General features: G+C 39.5%; 1 protein-coding gene and 1 non-coding gene across 6 annotated transcripts in view; both read right to left on the reverse strand.

Moving 5' to 3' along the window:
- The window catches only part of LOC131079329 (uncharacterized), a 124,012-nt gene that overhangs the window by 37,164 nt on the left and 65,196 nt on the right, over window positions 1-21,652 (reverse strand). The gene's annotated exons all lie outside the window — the stretch shown is intronic.
- Window positions 7,392-7,463, reverse strand: TRNAV-AAC (transfer RNA valine (anticodon AAC)). Its single transcript has one exon. It is a non-coding gene; the product is annotated as a tRNA-Val (tRNA).

Below are 21,652 nucleotides of genomic sequence, written 5' to 3' on the forward strand. Positions count from 1 at the left end.
GAGAGCCTTCTAAGTGGGACTCGAGAAGTCACCGAGAAAAGGAAAGCTACAAAGATATCTAAGGTGATCCGAGATGATTTGGGTTCTAGCAAGTTACAAATAGCTACTCCAATAGTCAACAAGTACGAGGATGAAATCATAGCGGATGAATATGATATGGAGACTATTGATTTGGGTCCACTCACCTCCGAGCAAGCCATAGGTGATGCAAATGATTCATTAAAAGCAGTTAACGATATGCTAAGACTGGAAGTAGAAAAGATAAGTGCATGGAGAAACTACTTCCAACAATTCCAGGAACCATTGAGACGGCAAACTCCAACAACTACACCACCACCTTTGCTTTCTGTGGAATCAGTTGATCATATAGAGAAGATGAGAAATTCGGCACAATTGATGGACACATGGATAGAAGACTCATATACCAAAGTTAGAAAGTTCATGAAAGGCATAATGAAGACACTTGACACAGTCATAAAAATCCTTGGAAGAACTCATGTCCTCATTGAAGCCTTTGAAGCATTTGCTCATGCCAAAGATGTTATCATTCCAGTATTGCAAGTAATAAGGAAAACACCCAAGGAAGTCTTATCAAGAGATAAAATAAGAAGAGAAGGATCTGCGCCTAGCTTTCTACAATAATACCCAGGGAAGTCTTATCACTGGATTGAGCGGCATGGTAGGATTCTTCTCTCTAAAAGCGGCGACTTGGCAAGTGTGACAAGTCTTGACATGATCAAATGTATCTTTGAATAGTGTGGGCCAGAAATATCTGGCTCTCAGAATTTGATGGGTTGTGGCCAGGTTAGCACCATGTCCTGTACCAAACTTTGAATGAAAGTGTTCAATTATTTGTTTGGCTTCTTCCTTGCCAACACATCTTAGATATATTCCTTCGTGATTCCTACGATATAGGACGGATCCTTGAAGCATATAATGCTGACACTTTAACCTCAATGCTCTCTTCTGAGTGGGTGTCATATGAGCAGGGCATTTGTGGTTGAGCAGGTAGGTCACAATTTCCTTGTACCATTCATCTGGGGTGACATCATCCAATTCATAAACTTGCTGGACTAACCCGGGCCCGTCAACTGCTCCTAGTTCATTTTGCATGAGGAGGGTTTTTACGGCTGCATCTGGTACAATTGCATAAATTTTGGCCCTCAAGAGGTAATGTCTAAACTTTTTGATGGCTTTGACCAATGCATAGGCCTGTTTTTCAATATTAGGATATCTAAGTTCAGCATCTTTCAACGGGGTGCTCATGAATGCAATCGGGTTCTCGTTCCTCTCTTCACTCCTTTGGGTGAGAATAGCTACACAAGTATATTCAGAGGCAAATGAATACAGGTAGAAGGGCTTCATGTAATCAAGACTGATCAATACTGGAGCTTCTACGATCGCTGACTTTATCTCCTCGAATGCTCTCTTGGCCTGTGTCGTCCATTCTATTTTGGCGTCCTTCTTCAACATCTCATTCAATGGTCTGACTATCTCGGCAAACCCTGTTATAAATTTTCTAACAAAATTAATTTTGCCAAAGAATGATTTGAGTTCCTTCTTACTAGCTGGTAGGTTGATGGTTGATATAGCTCTTACTCTATCAGGATCAATAGAGATACCCTTCTCTGAAATGTCATGTCCTAGCAGCATTCCTTCTGTCACCCCAAATATGCATTTTTTAGGATTGAGGGAAACACCATATCTTTTACACCTTTGCAAGACTTTTCTTATATCATCCACATGATCTTCCCTTTTCCTGGAGAATACTGTGATATCGTCCATGTATATGATGATGCATTTCCCAATCAAGTCTCTGAAAGCGATATCCATGGCTCTCTGAAAGGTGGCCCCGGCATTGATAAGTCCAAAAGGCATTCTTTTATATGCAAATGTTCCCCACTTGGTAGTGAAAGCGGTCTTCAATCGATCTTCGGGTTCAACCAATACTTGATTATAACCTGAATATCCATCCAGAAACGACATCATTTGTGACCCGTTGACAATTTGCAATACTTCATTCAGCGATGGCAGTGGATAATTATCCTTCTCTGAAGCTTAATTGAGATTTCTGAAATCGACACACAATCTGATCTCTCCATTCTTTTTCCTGACAGGAACCAAGTTGGCGACCCACGTCGAATGTCTTACTGGAAATATGATTTTAGCTGAAAGCAGCTTCTTAACCTCTTGATATATTAATGGTTCTAATAAAGGATTGACCGGCCTTTGTCTTTGTCTAAAAGGTTTGCTTCCTGGCTTCAAAGGGATTGTATGAGTGATGATTGCAGTATCATAAGTCTTGAGATCTTCATAGCTCCAAGCGATGACATCTGGGAAATCTCTTACATTTTTCAAGATACCATTTCTCTCTTGCGAAGTACAGGTCTTCCCAATGAACACATTCTTAACTTGTCTGTCATCACCAACATTGACTATGTCACATTCATTTCCTTCCATGCTATAGCTTTTCATCTCCCTCAATTTGTCGGGATCAAAGATTCTTTCTAACTCCACCATTCCTTTTGGAATAGTGTTTGTTTTCAAATTCAAAACCCCTTCTGCATCCAATTCTGCTCCTTCCACTTCCTCTTCATCAATGATGATTTGGGCTAAGAAGACATCCGTGTTGGTCAAAAAATCCAATATGTGCTTGTCATCTTCAAAGACTTGAAAGTTGGTGATGTTGTCTGGGACTGAAGGCACTGAGGCCAGCTCTACTGTGAACTTTTTCAATCCTTCCATAGCTAATGGTACCAAAGAGTTGGCGGCTTGTGCAAGAGAATTAGCCACTTGATTCTGATGTCTGTATATGGACTTAGTATTTAAGGCCTCAAAACTTTCAATGAGATCCCAAATTCGATTCCGGTATCTAGTCAACCTTTTGTCATGGCACACATACTGCCTTCTGATTTGCCTTATTACTATTTCTGAATCTCCATATACCTGCAGTATTTTAGCTTTCTTTCTGATAGCTAACAATAACCCATGAATTAAAGATTCATATTCAGCCACATTGTTGGTGCAAGGGAACTGTAGCCTATGGGCGGCAAGGTAGGTTTCTCCTGACGGACTGATCAATTCAAAGCCAGCTCCAGATCCTTGCTTGGATTTAGATCCATCGAACCTTAATGTCCACATTGGATTCCCTTGGTCTTCTGACTCTTGGACCTCTTGGCTTTCCACTGATGTGTCGGATAGAATTTCATCTTCTGAAGAACTTTCAACTTCTGCATCTTCAATTTCTTCTACAATCAATGTTTGTGGGACCCTCTTGTATACTTGTTCTAATGCAGTCTTGCACATAGCACAAGATAATTTTGAATGGACGGCATTATGTATCCTACACCAGTTGGGGAGGAACAGATCTCGAACAGACGCCAAGTTGCCAAGTTGCATACTCTGTTGCACATTTTTGTGGACAAATTTTCTAAAATTCTCAAACATTCCATCATCATCTTGGTCGGATCCTTGATCACTTTCCACGATAATTTCTATAGATTCCATCACCTCTTGTTGACTGTCTTTCTCTTGCAGGTTCTGTATCATCAAGACTTCTTCTACTTTAGGTTTGTATGTCCCCAAATCAATTTCTAAGAATAGGACCTCATTATCTTCTCCATACTCAGTTATCATAATTCTCAATCTTGGAGTCCTGTCGATTTTTATTTGGTTTGGAACTCCTCTCCAAGGTAGCCACATATGTGCAAAGTCAGTTGACACATACCCATTCAACTTTTGTGACCAATCTCTACTCAGAAGCATACCATATGTGTCAGGTATATCCACGACTAATATGTCTATGAAATTTTGAACTCTTGGGTCTGCTACTAGCTGCATGTGGATATTGTTCAATTCTCCCATGACTGGGACTTCTGTTTTGTCTAACTGAGTGACCTTCCTTCTGGTGGGTGCAGGAGTTATACCTAGCTTCTAACAGACGGCCAGGGGCATCACATTACTAGAAGCTCCTGAATCATATAGACAGTTGTGCAATAATTTTCCAAAGATTCTGACTGATAGCAAGAACGGGGCCGGCTCATCTTTTCCTTGGCAAAGGATTGAGGAATCCTCATCATGTTCTTGATTCTTTACTTCATTGATTTTTGGATTGTCATTCTTTTCTGAGGTTTTTTCTTTTGAATTCTCCGTTTTCTTTGAAGGTTTCCCTTTCTTTATTACATCCTTCTTAGTAGCAACCCACTTTCAAGAAGGACCTGGCTTGCAGTGAGACTCTCTTTGACGGTGGGTTGGACTTTCTTAACATCACCTCTTTTAAGTAACACTTTTCCTTCTAACATATCCTCCTTTTTGGCTGGAAAGGCTATGGTCTGGACCATACACTCATCTTCATCAGACTGCTGTTTGCTATCAGTTTCATCTTGAATTACATTGACGGTGGCTTGAATATCATTGGCCACTTCTTTGGAAGTATTCTGGTTATTCGGCCTTACTGTGTTTGAATCATTCAGGCCATTAATCACAGCATCTTTAATCTCTGACACTTTCAACAACTCATAGAGTGGCAAGCTAATTTTAATCCTTTTGAGTTCTTCCAACACCAACATAGCCAGTCTTTTCATTTCATCTCTTGGGGGAGGAGGAACATTCCTTTGCCTGTACTCTTGCGCATCTTGTGGATAAGCCGGAGTATTGCTAGCCTTTGGATCTAGAGGAGTAGAGAAATTGTTTGGAGGGATGGATGTTGTCAGAGGTTCCTGATTTCTTTGACTTCTTTGGTATACTCTCGGACCTACGCCTCCTGAGGACTGGTGGAATACTTCTTTTATCCCTTCAACCAAGACACTATTATTCAAAGGCAGGAAATAATATTCTGAGTCTTCAACAGGTTCATTTGCTGATGTCGGTGGAAACTGGGAACCAGGAGGTAACATCGGTCCATTAGCTGAGGCTGGCGGAAATCTTCCATTCTGAACCTGGTCGACCTCTCCTTTTGGTAAATGTTTGTAACTTTCCACAACCATGGCTTGATCATACCGGGTAGTCGGGACCATTTCATATCCTGTCGTAGGAGGTTTTTCAGGTGCATCATTGCTACGCATTTCTTGCTGGAATATGTCAGCTACAATCTTGAATTCAAGACACTACAATTCAGAATGTTGATTTGTATTGTGGAGTCTACACCAGCTGGATAAGGCCGCCTCTGCTAGAAACACTTTACCGGTAGGATGATTTTCCTGATTTTGTGAACTTGATGGGTTGTCTAATGGTGTCACCACGTTTCCATTATTAGGAGCTGCATTCCATGTTCTCCTTTGAAAGCCTTGATTGTTGTTTCCCTGATAGTTGTTTCTGAAACCTTGATTATTATTTCCTTGAAAATTTTGATTGTTCGCTTGTTGTCCTTGATTGATTCTTTGCATGCTTTGCAGTTGATTATTTTGATTCCTTAAATGGGTCACCTCAGTTGACAGCTTCTTGACTTGTTCAATCAATTCTTTCATTTCGTCCTTTTCTTCCTGTGTTCTTGAAGAGTTTGTTGCATTTTGCAGGTACACAGGTTGTGCTAGTGGGGCTTGTGAAAGTGCAACTCCAGGATGAAGTACCAATTGGTTTGACGGCTGCATATTAGGATATGTTGCTTGCGGAATAGGATTCATGACTGGGGTCTGATTGGCCAAGGCTAGACTAACTGCTTGAATTTGGTTCGGTGCTGCAGTAGGTCCCATATGAAGTAGCGGCCCAGTAATACTTTGCCCCATGTGCTTACTAACCTCAATAGCCTTTGCATATGCTGCGTTTAGATCATTCGGGATAGGATAAGTTCTCACGAACATGGCAGTGAGATGATCTAAGGCTCCATAATAAATCTCTCTTTTGTCAGCAATGAGATATGGATGTCGCAACATCGTGTAAGCCCTGTGGAATCTGTTATTGAAAGAAGTGATCGGCTCATGTTCTCTCCTTCGAATCTCAACAAATTGTCTATACAACTCAGCTAGTGTGGTTGGGATACCAAACTTTGCAATAAATGTATCTTTCATTGCATCCCATGTCTTGATTGACCCTGTTGGTAAGTGAATGAACCAGAAGTATGCTTCTTCTCCTAATGAGTACGGAAAGAGCCTACATGCTACATCTCCGTATTCAACTCACCTGTTGCGAAGAAGATCTTCAAACATCTTGATATGATCCTCCGCGGTACGATTAAAATCACTAGCATTGAATTTAGGACAGAAGTTCTCAAGATTCTTAGGCATATCATGATAAATTGCACTTAGAAGATTGCACTAGTTTTGGTGGAGTTGTTCTTATATGGCAATAATAAGACTAGTAGAGTTTCACTTATGTCGTCCTTCTTCCATATGTTCCTAAGATACCTTAATACCTCTTAACCCTCATCTTTTGCCATTTTTTTTTATTAAACATCTCGTAGTGGTAGGAAAAAACTTCATTGCAAGTCATCCGCGAAACACTTCATAAAGTATCTCCTTATGCAAAAGGCCCCTTGATGAAACAACAATCACAACGACCACTCATGCTTATCCACACGTAAAGACCTGACATTTATAAACCTTGGAGTTATCTGAAGTGATCCTTAAGCTAATCTTCAGCATTTGAGAAGCTTTGTTCAAGAGAGGATAAGATACTTTTGGGTATTTTATTTTGTGTTCGCATGTGCATGAAAAACACATCAACAACATTCAGCACCAAAAGTTGAAAGAGCAAAATATGACTATGACATTCAACCTAGAGACAAGAGTAGATGATGAAGAAGAGGCAAGTGCGAGCGAAAGCACTTCTCAATCAACTCACTCCAAAGGTTCAAAGAGAAAGGATGATCATAAAGAGAAAGAAGCATAAGTCAAATTCCGGTCATCCTTCCAGCACTTCCTCTAGGCATAAAGAAGAGATGAATCAAGATGAAAGGCATAAAGAGAAAAGGATTGATAAGGAATCAAGTCATGGAGTGAATGAGTCAATGGAACCTACAGTTCAGAATGACAAAGGCAAAGAAAAGATATCATAAGATCAAAGGGATAAAGTTGGCAAAGAAATAATAAAGTTGCCGAATTTGGCAAAGAAATGATAAAGTTGCAGGAGAAAAGGATGATGAGGCAACTTCCCCCCCAAGAGAGGTGTTGCTGAACAAAAATGCACAAGTGGGAGGAGGAAGATCATCTATCCCTATATGGCTTAAGGAAAGGCTTGCTAGAGAGGTGATAGCAGTTGATGAAGAATCAATATGTGACTTGGATAGCCTCCTAAATCGAACTCAAGAAATCCCTGAATAGAAGAAAGCCACAAAGATGTCTAAGGTGATAAGAGATGATTCAGGTTCTCGGAAAATACAAATAGCTATTCCGATGGTTGATAAATATGAAGATGAAATCACTACGGAAGAATATGATATAGAGACTGTTGAGACATGGACCAGCTAGGACTTGAACCTAGGACCTTCCATACGTTGTTGGAATGCTCTACCACTGAGCTACTGGCCCCTCTTGGACCAATCCATCGTCGGTCCAGGTGTAGCTTATTTCCAACACCAACAGTCCCCCTTAAGCCACACCTCTCGTGTGCTTGGGGCTCCTAGCCTGGACCTGGCTCTGATACCATGTTGAGACATGGACCAGCTAGGACTCGAACCTAGGACCTTCCATACACTGCTGGAGTGCTCTACCACTGAGCTACTGGCCCCTCTTGGACCAGTCCATCGTCGGTCCGGGTGTGGCTTATTTCCAACACCAACAGAGACTATTGATCTAGGTCTAATTAATTTGGAGCAAGCTATAGGTGATGTGAATGATTCAGTGAAGACATTCAATGATATGCTTAGAATGGAAGTAGAGAAGAATAATAAGTTAGAAAAAGAGATCAATGCATGGAGGAACTACTTCCAACAATTCAGGGAACCATTGAGGCAACATGATCCAGCAATTACACCACTGGCTTTGCTTCCTGCTGAATCAGTGGATCATATGGAAAAGATGAGGAATTCCACACAATTGATGGATACCTGGATAGAAAAATCTTTCACAAAAGTGAATAAGTTTGTAAGAGATATGATGAAAACTCTTGGTAGAGTTATAAAAGTTCTTGAAGGAACAAATGCTCTCATAGAAGCCTTTGATGCATTTGTCCACACTAGAGACATCACTATTCCCGTCCTACAAGAAATGAGGAAGACATCTAGAGAAGTTTTGGTGAAAGAGAAGATAATGAAAGATGGATCTACATCGAGCTTTATACGATGGAGTAGCCTACTTCGCACAAAGAAGATTGTACTTGAAGATATTGGCAACGGATGTAGTCAAGTTCAAGCTGCTATGCACCTCATTCATGATAAAATAGTGGAAGTAGCACAAATCATCTTGGAGATAAAGATTGATCCTAGCACGATCATAGACGCCAAAGAGTTGGAGGAAAGAATAAAATTTGTCTTCTGTGGGAATGATGGAATGATCACCGAAAAACAATTGGAAGATATGCATACATTCATGGTGCTTGCTAGCAAGATAAAAGATCTTGAGCATGAATGGGAGGCTTCCATCGTCACATCCTTTGAAGAAGTCATTCACTTGGAAAAACAGTTGAAGAATTTGCCAGAAATTTCAATAATTGAGATAGAAGGCATGACGACGAGATTCATTGAATATGCCAAAAAAGAGGAGAAAGGGAACAAAGTTCTAGATGATAGTTTGTTATGATCCTATGTGGCAGATCATTTTCCTATTGAAGGATGCTTCCTCGATTTTTGTGCCAACTCATGTCATTTTCTCATTGGTTGATATCATGATAATGCTTATCTTGATAGGGTTTTATTTGTATCAAACCCTAATTAGGGTTTAGGTGGCAAAATCTTGGCCCTTCATTGTATTTGGGAGTGCTATACAAACCCCACTCATTTCATTTTGTAATTATTAGACATTAGACAATAGGCATTAGCTATAGAGATAGAGTTCAAGAGAGATAAGAGGACTTGAAGAATTGTTGTTATTTTGCTATTGGGTTAATAAAACATTGAAGTTATGGTGTTTCTATTCAATCCTTGAAGCTTCTTGCATGGTTTTTCATCCTCTCAAGTCAATCTTTGATATTGATTTAAGTATTTAGATTGAATGATGGAATGTTGCATATGATTTATTGTGAAACTCATAATCCATACTAGCCTCTTGCCGATTGTAAGCATGCCTTGTGTGGTCAACTGGAATTATTGAAAGTACTTAAGTTCAATTGTTGCTTAATCATGGATATGCATTCAATTGATGGTGTCTATGCTTAGTTACGATTTGAAAATTTTCAAATGTCCTTAGAAGATTGCACTAGTTTTAGTAGAGTTGTTCTTCTATGGAGATACTAAGACTAGTAGAGTTTCACTTGAACTGTCCTTCATCCATCCATTCCTAGGAATAGCTTAGCATCTCTCAACCCTCATCTTTTGCTATTTTTTGATAAACATCTAGTAGTAGTAGGAAAGAGCCTTATCGAATATCATCAAAGAAACCATTCTTAGAGAGATTGAGCATCATATTCTAATAAGTTAAGGCCCCTTAGAGGAACAACAATCACAATGACCAATTGTGCTTATCCAGACGTCGTGACCTGCCATTTATGAACCTTGGAGTTGTCTTAAGTGATCCTTAGCTAATCCTCAACATTTGAGTAGCTTTGTTCAAGAGAGGATAATATACTTTTGGGTATTTTATTTTGTGTTTGTATGTGACTAAAAAACACATCAACAAATCCAATTCCCAAGTGATTCGAACAACATTTGTTTCCAATGTGGATGTAGTCTAATACAAAACCACTAGCACTCCCATCATAACATCTATACTAGCAACCCTATTATGACATCTACACCTCCAAGGCATGGCTAGCCTTCCCTCTTTATCAAGAAACACTTGTTGGAGCTTTCACTTCCACATACTTTCCAACAAAGCAACTTCACACACTTTCTATCCATTAGGTGCACAAGCTTCAATTTTACCTCTTTCTTATGAGTTCCTTTTTCTAGTTTAGTGTACACTTTGATTAAATTTTATGTTTCCTCTTTCTGATTTCATGTCACTTGTCTTGTTGTTAGTCTCAATTCTAGTACATGCTCACTCAACTTTAAATTAGACTAAATAGTTTCCATCTAAAAAGATTTAGTTTGTGCCATATTACCCATAGTAGTAGGGAGACACATCTCTAACCCCATAGAATGTGTCTTAGATACCAAGACATATTTTGCATAACATATGCAAGTATAGAGGCATCCCCAGTGATAGGAGACATCATGTCCACATCTCAAAATTTCTCAAATTTACATTTTTAAAAATAAAGAAAACCCTTTAAAAAATTTAAAAAACCTAAATTTTCTTCTAAATTTATCTCCCTCAACTACTTCATTCACAACAATCCTTTGAAAGGAACAAAAAATTAGAAATGAGTACGAGGTCAAGTATTAAAAATGAATAGGAGTCCAAGTCAAGTTGCAATCAACATTTGTTTCTGCAATTGCTCATCTATTTTCTTAGGTATTTTTGGGAGCTTTAGCTTCACGCTCCCCAATTGAAACCTCTACGGGGTCCTGTTGACGTGTATTTTGTACACTATCAAACACAGAATAAAATACCCAAGGGTACCTTATCCTCTCTTGAGTAAAGCCTCTGATTGCTGAAGATATCGCGGAAAAGGATCAATCAGGATGACTCCAAGGTTCTTCGTTGTAGGATCTCTACGTGTGGATAAGCTCTCTGTGGTATGATGTGATTTGTTGGAATCACAGGGGGACTTACATTTGATGATTGAACTTCTGATCTGCTTTGAATATTGCTGGAACATAGGCTCTCACTAGCTTTGATTTGAAAAAAGGAAAAAAGACGAGGGCGAGGAGAGGATCTAATCCTAATACTAAGGAATGTAGGAGCAATGATTGATCTTCGATGAAATTCTAACTAGGTCTTGTTTTGACATCGCAGGACCATCTCCACAAGGCTAGTGCGATCTTCGAAGGAAAGCTTTATGATGTTCAAATCATCACTGCAGGCATAGACACCATCACGCTGATGCATATCAATGAAGAAGAGATAATTGAAGTTAGGCTTAAGCTGAACGATTCCAGTTGACTACGCAAGGCAAGTCTGCAATCAACAAACTGCTAGTAGTATGGATATACGAATTTCACCATCAATCAAGCACATTTCTTCCACTCATCTAATAACATGAAATCAAATATGAGAAGTATAGAGACCATGCAAATTGTCGAATCGACCCATAAATTTCACCATTTCTTCAATGAACTTACAAGTCTTTTACAACAACATCTTGGCAACAATCTTTGCCTTCTCTCTCTACTCTACTCTAATTGCTATTCTATCAACTAGCTAACTACTCTCTATTCACTAACTCCTTTCTAACTGCTTCCAACTCCTATTCTATTCTATTTCTAACTGCCTTTACAAATGAAATGCCAGGGCTTATATAGTGCCCTCAATACAATTCGATGGCTGAGATCAATTCGAGATCAATGGCCAAGATTTTACAATGAAAACCCTAATTAGGGTTTGTTACAACCATTACATAACATTTAATGCTTGACCAATGAAATAATTGTATTGCTTGGACACATGTCCTCTCTGAAAAATTCGACCAATGGATAGCCGGGGTAGGTACATCGGAGTTTGTGCCACCTTCCATGAGTTAGGTACATTGAATCTGGACATGTTGAGGTGGACCACACTGACTGGAGAAGTGATGACTAGGATGCCACCTCATCTGACACTTGTAACTTGGTAGATATTCAACTTGATGTTGTTGAGAAGCTAGCTTTAATTAATTCATCTGGAACTATCTGCTCCTTCAACGAACCCTTGCTCTAACTTCTTGTGTCCTTGATTTGCAGGATGATGATGTACCTCGCCTTGGAATGCTGGATTGGAAGAGGTCGCCCTTATCTTGATGACGTTAGTCCCAAGAATGCCGTCCTTGTCGATGCTAGGCTGGATCGAAGAAGGTCGTCCTTGTCCTTGCTTGATCGTCCTTGTCCTTGCTTGATCGTCCTTGATCTGGCTTGATTTTCCTTGAGGAGAGTCTTCCGACTTGATCTTTCGAGCTTGGAAGTCGCCATCTTGATACCTACACAACATTTCACAATTAATAATATATCTTGAAGTGTAGAAATTAGGATTCAAAAGGACGATTTAAGATTTTAATTAGGAAACTTTATGATAAATCTTGAGTTATCATTTCCTAATTAACCATGTAAATACTTAGATTTTTCCAAAAAATGTCTAAAAAAATCAAACCTTGAATAAGGGTGTCAAGATGATTTGGCCATACCTCCTCTTGAGAATTAACTCTAAGAAATGATGCAAAAATAGGAGAATTCGCTAGGCAAAATGTAGATCAAGACTCCCTTTAGCAAAATGCGCCTCCTTTAGTCTTCACAAGCATCAACTCCACCATCTTTAGTCTTCAACACTTGAGGAAAATTCGCTCCATTCCAACTAGATTTCGCACTTCTTTCTTTGCCTTTTCCAAATCGCACTTGAAACAATGAGTGAATGATTTGAATAATGAAAAACACACCCCAAATATATAGAGCGCTCACCATTTCATTTCCCATGGGCCGACTTGGTGAAATAGGCCTCAAAATAGATAAAATTAATAAAAAGAAAGAGGCCGACTTTGCAAAAAATAATAGATAATACCCCAAGCGCCCTCTTTTTTTATTTTAAATTAATAATAATTAATTTCAAATGCCTTTATAATTAAAAATTTCAATTTTAAGGCTCAAAATTAATTATTAAATGCCATGCGCCATCATTAAATGTCAATTTAATTTCAAAATATTTCAAGGTTTTATCGAATTTGGCATTTAATGCAATTTGAAGGATATTGGCGCCTAAGCATGGGAGGAATAAGGGACATCAACAACATCGCTCTGGTCCCTGGGAGAGGAACAGGAGCGCCCCTTCATTTTGGCCTTGTATTTCTCGCTTTTCACGTCCAAAGTCTCATCTTGGACGTCCAAAATGGCCTTTTCGCTTGGAATCTTGAGTTTGATTTGTTCCGTCTTTGGAATGAATGCTCCTTAAAACATTTTCGCCCTGGTCCCTTGGTGAGGGGCAGGAGCGATTTCATCCTTTTGTCCTTGGTCCTTGTCTTTTTAATTGCCAAATCAATTTGCGAGGTAGGCAATGATCATTATTGCTCGTTCTATGCATGTTTTGTTCGCTTTCTTAAGGCAAAATTGACCCTCTTAGGATTTTCGCCCTAGTCCTCCAGTGAAGGACAGGAGCGATTTTTGCTTTTGAGCTTAAAATTGTCGATTCTTGAGGTTAATTCCTTGTTCGTCGTCCTTCGAAAGACATTTTTGACCTTGCATAACCTTGCCTTGACGTGGTTTTGGAAAGGAATGATTGATTCTATAGAAATCGCCCTGGTCCTCCCATGAAGGACAGGAGCGATCTTTAGTCCATGGCACAAATCCTTAATCATATCAATATCTAATTATCTTCGAGGCGTAATACATTGTTCCTTAATCAATCTTGAGTCTTGCAAACGAAAGTAGCACTCCAAAATGTTAGGCAATCAGGCAAATTTGAAGATTTCGCTCTGGTCCCTTGGTGAGGGACAGGAGCGCCTTAGCCAATTTCATCAAGTTTTGTGGTTTTTTGCAACTTCGTTCTTCTTTGAAGTAATCCAAATATCATTGCCATCATGCGCCTTGACCTGGATTCGACCAAATTTGGAAGGGAAGACCTGATAATGCATTTTTCGCCTTGGTCCCTGGGAGAGGGACAGGAGCGCCTAGGCAATTTTGAACTCACTTATGTTTTGCTATCTTTCCGAAATTATCTTCAATGGATTGATCACGCCTCCCTTCATTCATGTCAAACTTGAAACGTGCTTTACCTTGGCCAGGAACTTGTCTTGAGGGAAAATCGCTCTGGTCCCTGGGAGAGGGACAGGAGCTTCCTTTAAAAATCACTCTGGTCCCTGGGAGAGGGACAAGAACGCTTATTGCAACTTGGGTTGATTTTTTCCTTCATAAGCCACTCAAGTTATATTCAACGAATAAAACATACTTCTCTTGACCTCCTCAAATCGCGAAATCACTTAAATCTTGCAAGGATGAGGCAAACTTGGAATTCAAGCTCCGGTCCTTCAGTGAGGGACAAGAGCGATTTTGCAAACCCAAGCTTATCCGTCCTTTGTTAGCCTTCCAAATTATATTCAATGGATAAATCATGCTTTCCTTGGTCTCTTCAAATCATAAAATTGTCTCGATCCTGCAAGAACAGTGCAAATTTGAAATTCAAGCTCCGGTCCTTCGGTGAGGGACAGGAGCGATTTTTGTCCTCAAGGTCAAATCTTTACAATTTTCATCTCAAATTTCCTTTGCTGGGGAAGATACCATCATTTTGCAAGCTATGAACAAAAGCCCAAATCCAAAAAAATGTCCAAGAAGGTGTGTTTGAAGAAAATCGCTCTGGTCCCTGGGTGAGGGACAGGAGCGAACTTGTCTTGCTAGGCCAAAAGTTCAATCTTTCATTGCCAACGACTAAGTTTGGATACTCCTCCATGCTCATTTCATCCTTCATTGCGTCCTTGATGCTTCAGTTCGATCAAATGAGGCCCAGTGAAGGACAGGAGCGATTTGGCCTTAAACCTTAAAAACTTGTCATTTTGAGTCTTCAAAATCTTCAAAATCTTCAACTTACGTCCAATTGCATCCCTTGGCGACCCTGCACAAAACAATTAAAACAAGTCAATAACCAAGATGCACCAAAAATCACTTTCGCCCTGGTCCCTGAGAGAGGGACAGGAGCGATTTTGCCCTTATAAGCCAAAATATCAAAAATTTAGGTCTTCAGATCACTTCATCATGCAGGATTAGGTCGTCTCCAATGCCAGGAATCGATTACTTTGCTTCCAAAATTTGGTTAAATTTACCCTGACAAAATTGCACAATTTAATCATTAAAATGCTAACACTTAGACCTAACTTGAATTTGCCCTCAAAATCCAGACTGGACCCATCCTGAGACACACTTGACTTCCTGGCAGGCTCATCCTATTTCAAAATTGCAATCCTCGTGAGGATGCTTAATAATCTTTCAAAATTTGACTGGACTTCGGCTTGAAAATATCAAAAGGCAAACTCCCAAGGCTTAACCCTAGTCCAGACGACTCACTCACTTACTCAAAACCCTAAAAGCAGAGAGAAGAACAGGCAAAACAAAAGCAAAAAAAAGAGGGGGTCCCCATTCTAATGGGGCGATGTGTGAAATGGTCACAATAGGTCCTAATAGCTTGGACCTAAGTAGTTCATCATCTTGTTTGATCTAGACCAATTCTTCATTCAGACAAAGGATTTCCCTCAAGAAACCTGTTGATGTGTATTTTGTACACGACCAAACACAAAATAAAATACCCAGAGGTATCTTATCCTCTCTTGAGTAAAGTATCTGAATGCTGAAGATATCGCAAAAAGGATCAATCGGAAGGACTTCAAGGTTCTGCTTTGTAGGATCTCTACTCACAGATAAGCACCAGTGGTCGTTGTGTTTGTTGTTTCTTCAAGGGGCCTTACGTACTTTCAAAGAAAGTTTGTCTGTGCTACTATCTTTCCAAATGAGGAAACAGGATTTTCCTAATACTAACACATTTTCAAAAAAGATCAAAAGATAAGGTTTTCGAGGAAGAGATACTTAAACTAATCCTAAGAATGACTTAATGAAGACTAGTCTTGATAAGATTCTACCAATTTCAGTATCGCTAAAGGATTACAACTCCACTGGAATTGGTGCGATCTTCTAAGGGTATTCAACGATTTTCAAATCACCAAGGAGATAGATACTATCAGGAAGATACGTACCAATACTTCCAATGATAATTGAACTCTTAATCAATTTCAATGTTTCCAGTTGACCACACAAGGCGTTCTTACAATCAATAAGAAGCTAGTGGTTTGGAATGTGAGTCTTATCAAAGATCAGGCACAACATTCGTCCTTCAAACATAAAATCTAAATGATATTTCTACTAAGAGTGATTCAAGAAGATAAACAACCATGAAGATAGCCACAAGGATTGCAACAAAACACCATAACTTCAATCTTTCATTGATCTCATAGCCAAATAAACAACAATTGTTCAACTTTCTCTCTTCACTACTCAAATTTGCTACTAACAAAATTAAACTTATTTCTCTCCAACTTTCTAACTTTTCTTTCTCTCTGTCTAACCCCTTTTAAAATGAAATGAGTGAGGGCTTATATAGCATCCTCAAATACAATGAACGGCCCAGATCAAAAGAAGATCAATGGCTGAGATTTTGACACCTAAACCCTAATTAGGGTTTGTTACAAAAAAGTCCCCATTTAGATAAACATTATTAATCCATAGCCAATAAAAATTGGCACACATAACGAGGAGACATAGACCAATAGGAATTACGCTGCCACATCATCTTATAACAACTTTTCATCTAGAACTTTGTTCCCTTTCCTATGCTCTTTTCTAGCCTATTCAATGAATCTGGACACAATTCCCTCAATCTCAGCAATGGGAATCTCAGGAAGATTCTTCATTCGTTCTTCCAAGTGAAGGACTTGATCAAAAGCAGTGAGAAGAGTTGTCTCCCACCCAGGCTCAAGTTCTTTGGTCTTCTCAATCAGGAACATAGTAGCATACATTTGATCTCGTTGCCTTTCTGTGACGATGTTCTCTTCCTTACAAAAGATGACCTTGATTCTGTCCTCCAACTCCTGGATGTCCACATCTGTCTCGATCTCAATCCGCCTGTCAAGGATAGTAGACAACACCTCAAACACCTTGTCTTGACCTGGATGGATGGTGCCTTCAACTCGGCTGCATCTGGTGTTGACGTCTTCAAAAAGAACTTCCTTCATCTGGAGCAGAGCTGACCACTGCAGGAGGCTATGGGTTCCTCCATCCATTATATTTTCTTGTGCTAGAACCCGTCTTGGTGTTTCTCTTATCACTTGTAAGACTGGGATGATAACATCTCTAGTGTGAGTGAATGCAGCTACAGTTATCATTAGATTATGGATAATCTCAAGGACCTGGATAGCTCGATGAACTGTCTTCTTCATTCTTGTTGCAAATTCAATGGCTATCTTGTAAGATTCATCAATCCAAGAACTCATGAGTTGAACTAGGCTCTTCACCCTTTCTACCTCACTTATTGATTCAAGAGGAAGTGCATGTAAAGGAGATATTGCTGGATCCTGTCGTCTCAAAGGCTGGTTAAGATGGCTAAAATAATCCTCCAAGCACTGACCTCCTTTTCAAGCTTCTTATTCTTTTCCACTTCTTCTTTGAGTTTGTCTTTGAGTGTTTTCAGTGAATCAGTTGCTTCTTCCATAGCCTGCTCGGTGGTAAGTGGACCAAGATCAAATGTTTCTAGATTATATTCTTCTGCTAGAATCTCATCCTCATATTTGTCTACCATTGGTGTAGCTATCTGCACTTTTCTGGATCTCATCTCATCTCTAATTACCTTTGACATCTTTGTGGCCTTCTTCTCTATTACTTCATGAGAATTTCCTAGAAGGCTTTCCAAGTCAAATACATGTTCTTCCTCTTCAACCACAACTACCCTTGTCAACCTCTCTTTCAGCCAATCCGGAATGGCAGATCTTGTTTCCCTCACTTGTATTTCTTTGGGTAGAGGTCTATCTTCCCGGAAAGGAGATGTTGCTTCATCATCATTCTTTTCTTCTTGTTGCTCATTAGCACCAACTTGGGGAGATTGACTTGATGAATGCTGAGGTGTCTATCATTTTCCTTGTTTATCATTTTGTACCATGGATTCCATAGACTCATCAATTTCATACACTATCTGCCTCTGATCTTCTCCTTGACTTGCTTCCTTTTCATGCCTAGAAGATGTGCTTAGTGGGCGATCAGGATTCATTTTCTGCTTCTTCTTGGAAGGTTCTCTTTTCTCAGGTCCTTCCTTCCTCTTTGAACCTTTGGAATGAGAAGTATTCTCACTCACACTTGCCTCTCCTTCTTCTGGTCTTGTTTCCAAGGTGAATGTCATAGATACATTCTGCTCCTTCAACTTTTGATGCTGTACATCCACCCATCTACGAGTGCAAGATAAAAAGGGAGCCATCAAAGCTCTTAGGTCTAAAACCTCTGGCTCATTCCAATCTACCTTCACTTCTTTATCTTCCTTCTCATAGGATGATTGGAGGTATCTACCACTGTCCTGGGCTTGATCGGCTACTCTATAAATTTTGCATTTCCTGATGAGATCCAAGGGTAACCTGGAATGCATCTTTCTTTTGACCTCTACATCATCTTGGACATTCATCCAAAAGTCCTCCACCTGAAACTCATGCTTGTACTTCTTCCCGACTGTTTCTTCTATATGACCATGAGAATCAAAATTCTCCCTTGAGGCAAAGGATGTGAATGAATATAGAGACAATTCTTTCTCTGCATCTTCTGCGGCCTGAATATTAGGACACACTTCAACTGAGTTCCCTAGTATGATGGGTACGGGAATCCCATTTCCATGCTTGTGTCTTGATGCCTTCGCATAAGCTGCCAACTGTTTAGTCACCTCAAGTAGTACTATCCTATCTGTAGGATATCTTGGCAACATGTAGGGAGGCAAAGGACACCCATGAACTCTGATGTATGTGAATTTTGGAAACTGAATGAACCATGCACCATGCTTCTTCACGAGCTCCTGTGCGTCCAAAGACAGTCGATTGTGAATCCCACCTTGCAATATCCTGGTAATATTCATCGTGAAGGTGTCATTGACTAGCTTGTAGTCACTTCTTGGCGGATGATGTAGTTGAACATAAGAATCACAAACTCTCATTTCTCCGGGTCCTCTTCCAACAACTCCTCTGTGAGGTGGTCCTGCATACTCAAAACCTCTGATCAAGGCATATATAGCATATGAACTCATGTGAAATGACTTGGTAGGCCTTAGTCTTCTCAACTGCACGTCCAGGCTGTTGCTAATGATTCTAGCCCAATTGAGCATTCCCTTCCCTTGGACAATCAGTTGTATGAAGAAGAACATCCATTTGTCGAAGAAGAAAGCTTGAGAGGCAACCGTGACCCGATTGAGTAAAGTTATCAAATCCTTGAATTCTTCTTGGAAGTCAATTCTATGCGGTGTATTGGGAATCTTGTTCAGGCGAGGTCTTCTCTTGAGTAGCCAATTCTTGTTAATGGAGTTCAAGCAGGAATCAGGATCATCCTCATAGATAGACCTAGCTCCTTCTAGACTTTTGTAGATCATGTCTCTATGTTCCGGATGATGAAAAATTTCACTTATAGCTTCCTCCGAAAGATAGGCTAAGATAGTTCCATCCTCGGCTACGATCGTCCTTGAGTGTGAATCATAGTGTCGGGCACATTCAATCATCAACTCATGACACTTGACTGCGGGAGGGAAACCTGCAGCTTTGATGATGCCACTCTCAATTATCTTCTTTGCAACAAGTGACGACTTGTCGATGTAGGGTGCTTCCCAAAACTTCTTCACATTGAAGTTTCCTAGGTTGGTGTCTCCGATATTGCTCTACTTGGACACGATCCTGGTCTCCAATTCATCATTCCTCTGATCCTCCTTGATGAGAGCCTGTCGAGTAATAGATCCTCCAGCTTTGGGGGTCGTCATTTGATACCCACACAAAAGCTTAAAGTTAGGGTTTGAGCATAATGTCTTCATTATAGGAGATTTCAGACCTTTCAAGGAAATAACTAAATATTAATTTGAAGATAATGATAAATCTAAGAATTATGAATTTTCAAATTAAATTAAAATCAGATTGTACAAGACTTAGATTTTTCAAAGGATTATTATGGAAAATTAAACTAAATCTTGAATAAAAAATTTCAAAAATCTGATTCTTCATACCTCTTCCTTGAATTTTAGCTATCAACCTTGAAAAATGAAAGAAGGAAGATGAGGAATTTGCTGGGCAAGGATGTTTGATCTGAATTTCTGGTCTTCCTTTGGATGAATTATGCTTCAATCAGCCTTCAAAATAATTTTGCCTTCTACTAGCCTTCAAATACTTGGCAAATTCTGGAAATTAACCTCCAATTAGCAAGAAATTTGCCTCCAACTTAGCTAGAATTCGCTCCTCTAAATCTACTCTTCAAGTTCGCATGAGAACAATGAATGAATGATTTGAATTTGTCACAATACACCTCCTATATAGGGCAATCACCTTGATTCTCCTTGAGGCTGACTTGGCAAATAGGGAATAAAATGAAATAAAACCCCTCTTAAAGGATGGCCGACTTGCTTGTAAAGGCAAAATAATGAGTATTGAGCGCTCAAGCATAATTTTTTTATTTTTAAAATTAATTCCAAAGCTTCAAAGGTGGATTTTTCATTTATTTTAAGGCTTAGAAATTAATTAATTAAATTATAAATGCCTTAATTCATGCGAACTTGTTTCAGCCTCCCCAATGTCTTGTAATAGGCTAATTTAGTGAAAAATTATGGGCTAGCTTAGGAATGTTAAAGCTTGATTAAAGCTTGATGAATCTTCATTCCTTGGGCATTAAAATATCCAAAGTGATGTAGGTCTAAATCCTTTCAAGGCTTATTTGAACCCCTCATCTAGGCTTGTTCACTTCATGGATCAAAATCTTCACAACCTAGATTTGCAATCTCCCATGTCCTTGTCTTCACAATTTTGCAACTTGCCCTTGACTCAATCTAACAAAGATGAAAAATAGGTGTTTTTGAGGATTTCGCCCTAGACCCTTTGGAAGGGTCAGGGGCAATTTTCTCTTTTTAGGTCAAAATTCATCTTTGCTTGATCATTAACCTTCTCCAAGGCAATCTCCAGGGTCTATTCATCTCAACCACTGAGTTGGCTCAACAAGATTTTGAAGGAAACACTGCTTTTTAGGAATTTTACTCTGTACCCTTTGGAAGGGTCAGGAGCAAAATTCACCTCTCAGGCCAATTTTCCAATCTCCTTCACTTCAATTCATCAAAATTCGCTCAATTTGAACCCATTTCTCAACTTACTAGCATTGGTTTGATCTTCACAAGGCGAAAAAGGTCAATTTTGCTCAACAACCTAGCCAGGGACAGGACTTATCCAGAATTTCGCTCTGGACCCTTTGGAAGGGTCGGGAGCGAAATTCTCTCTTGAGCTCAAAATTCACATTTTTTGAAGGTCCAAATCTCTCCAAGGCATTCTAAATAGCTTCTTTCACTATAATCCAGGCCTAGTTTTACTCAAATCTTGAAGGAAAGGTATCTTTAGTGTTTTTCGCTCTGGACCCTTTGGAAGGGTCAAGAGCGAATTTCTTTGCTTGTAGCTCATTTTTCATCATTCCAACTTCAATCCACCTCACAAGGCTAGGAAATAGTTCTCTTCTTTCACCCAATCCAAGTTTGATTTGTTTTTACAAGGCAAAATAGGAGATTTTAGGATTTTCGCTCTGGACCCTTTGGAAGGGTCAGGAGCGAATTTCCTCCTTTGGCCTAAAATCATCACTTTTGGAAACAAACATCAACTCAAAGGTAGTCTCAAGGGCATTTTTTTTTAACCTTAGTCTAGTCTTGTCTTAGCATAAATTTGAAAGGAATAAGTAGGTTTTAGAATTTTCACTCTGGACCCTTTGGAAGGGTCAGGAGCGAAAATCTTGTTTTAGGGCTATTTTGCCATCTTTTCA

The sequence above is a fragment of the Cryptomeria japonica genome, chromosome 11 (genome assembly GCF_030272615.1).
Source record: "Cryptomeria japonica chromosome 11, Sugi_1.0, whole genome shotgun sequence".
Classification (NCBI taxonomy): domain Eukaryota; kingdom Viridiplantae; phylum Streptophyta; class Pinopsida; order Cupressales; family Cupressaceae; genus Cryptomeria; species Cryptomeria japonica.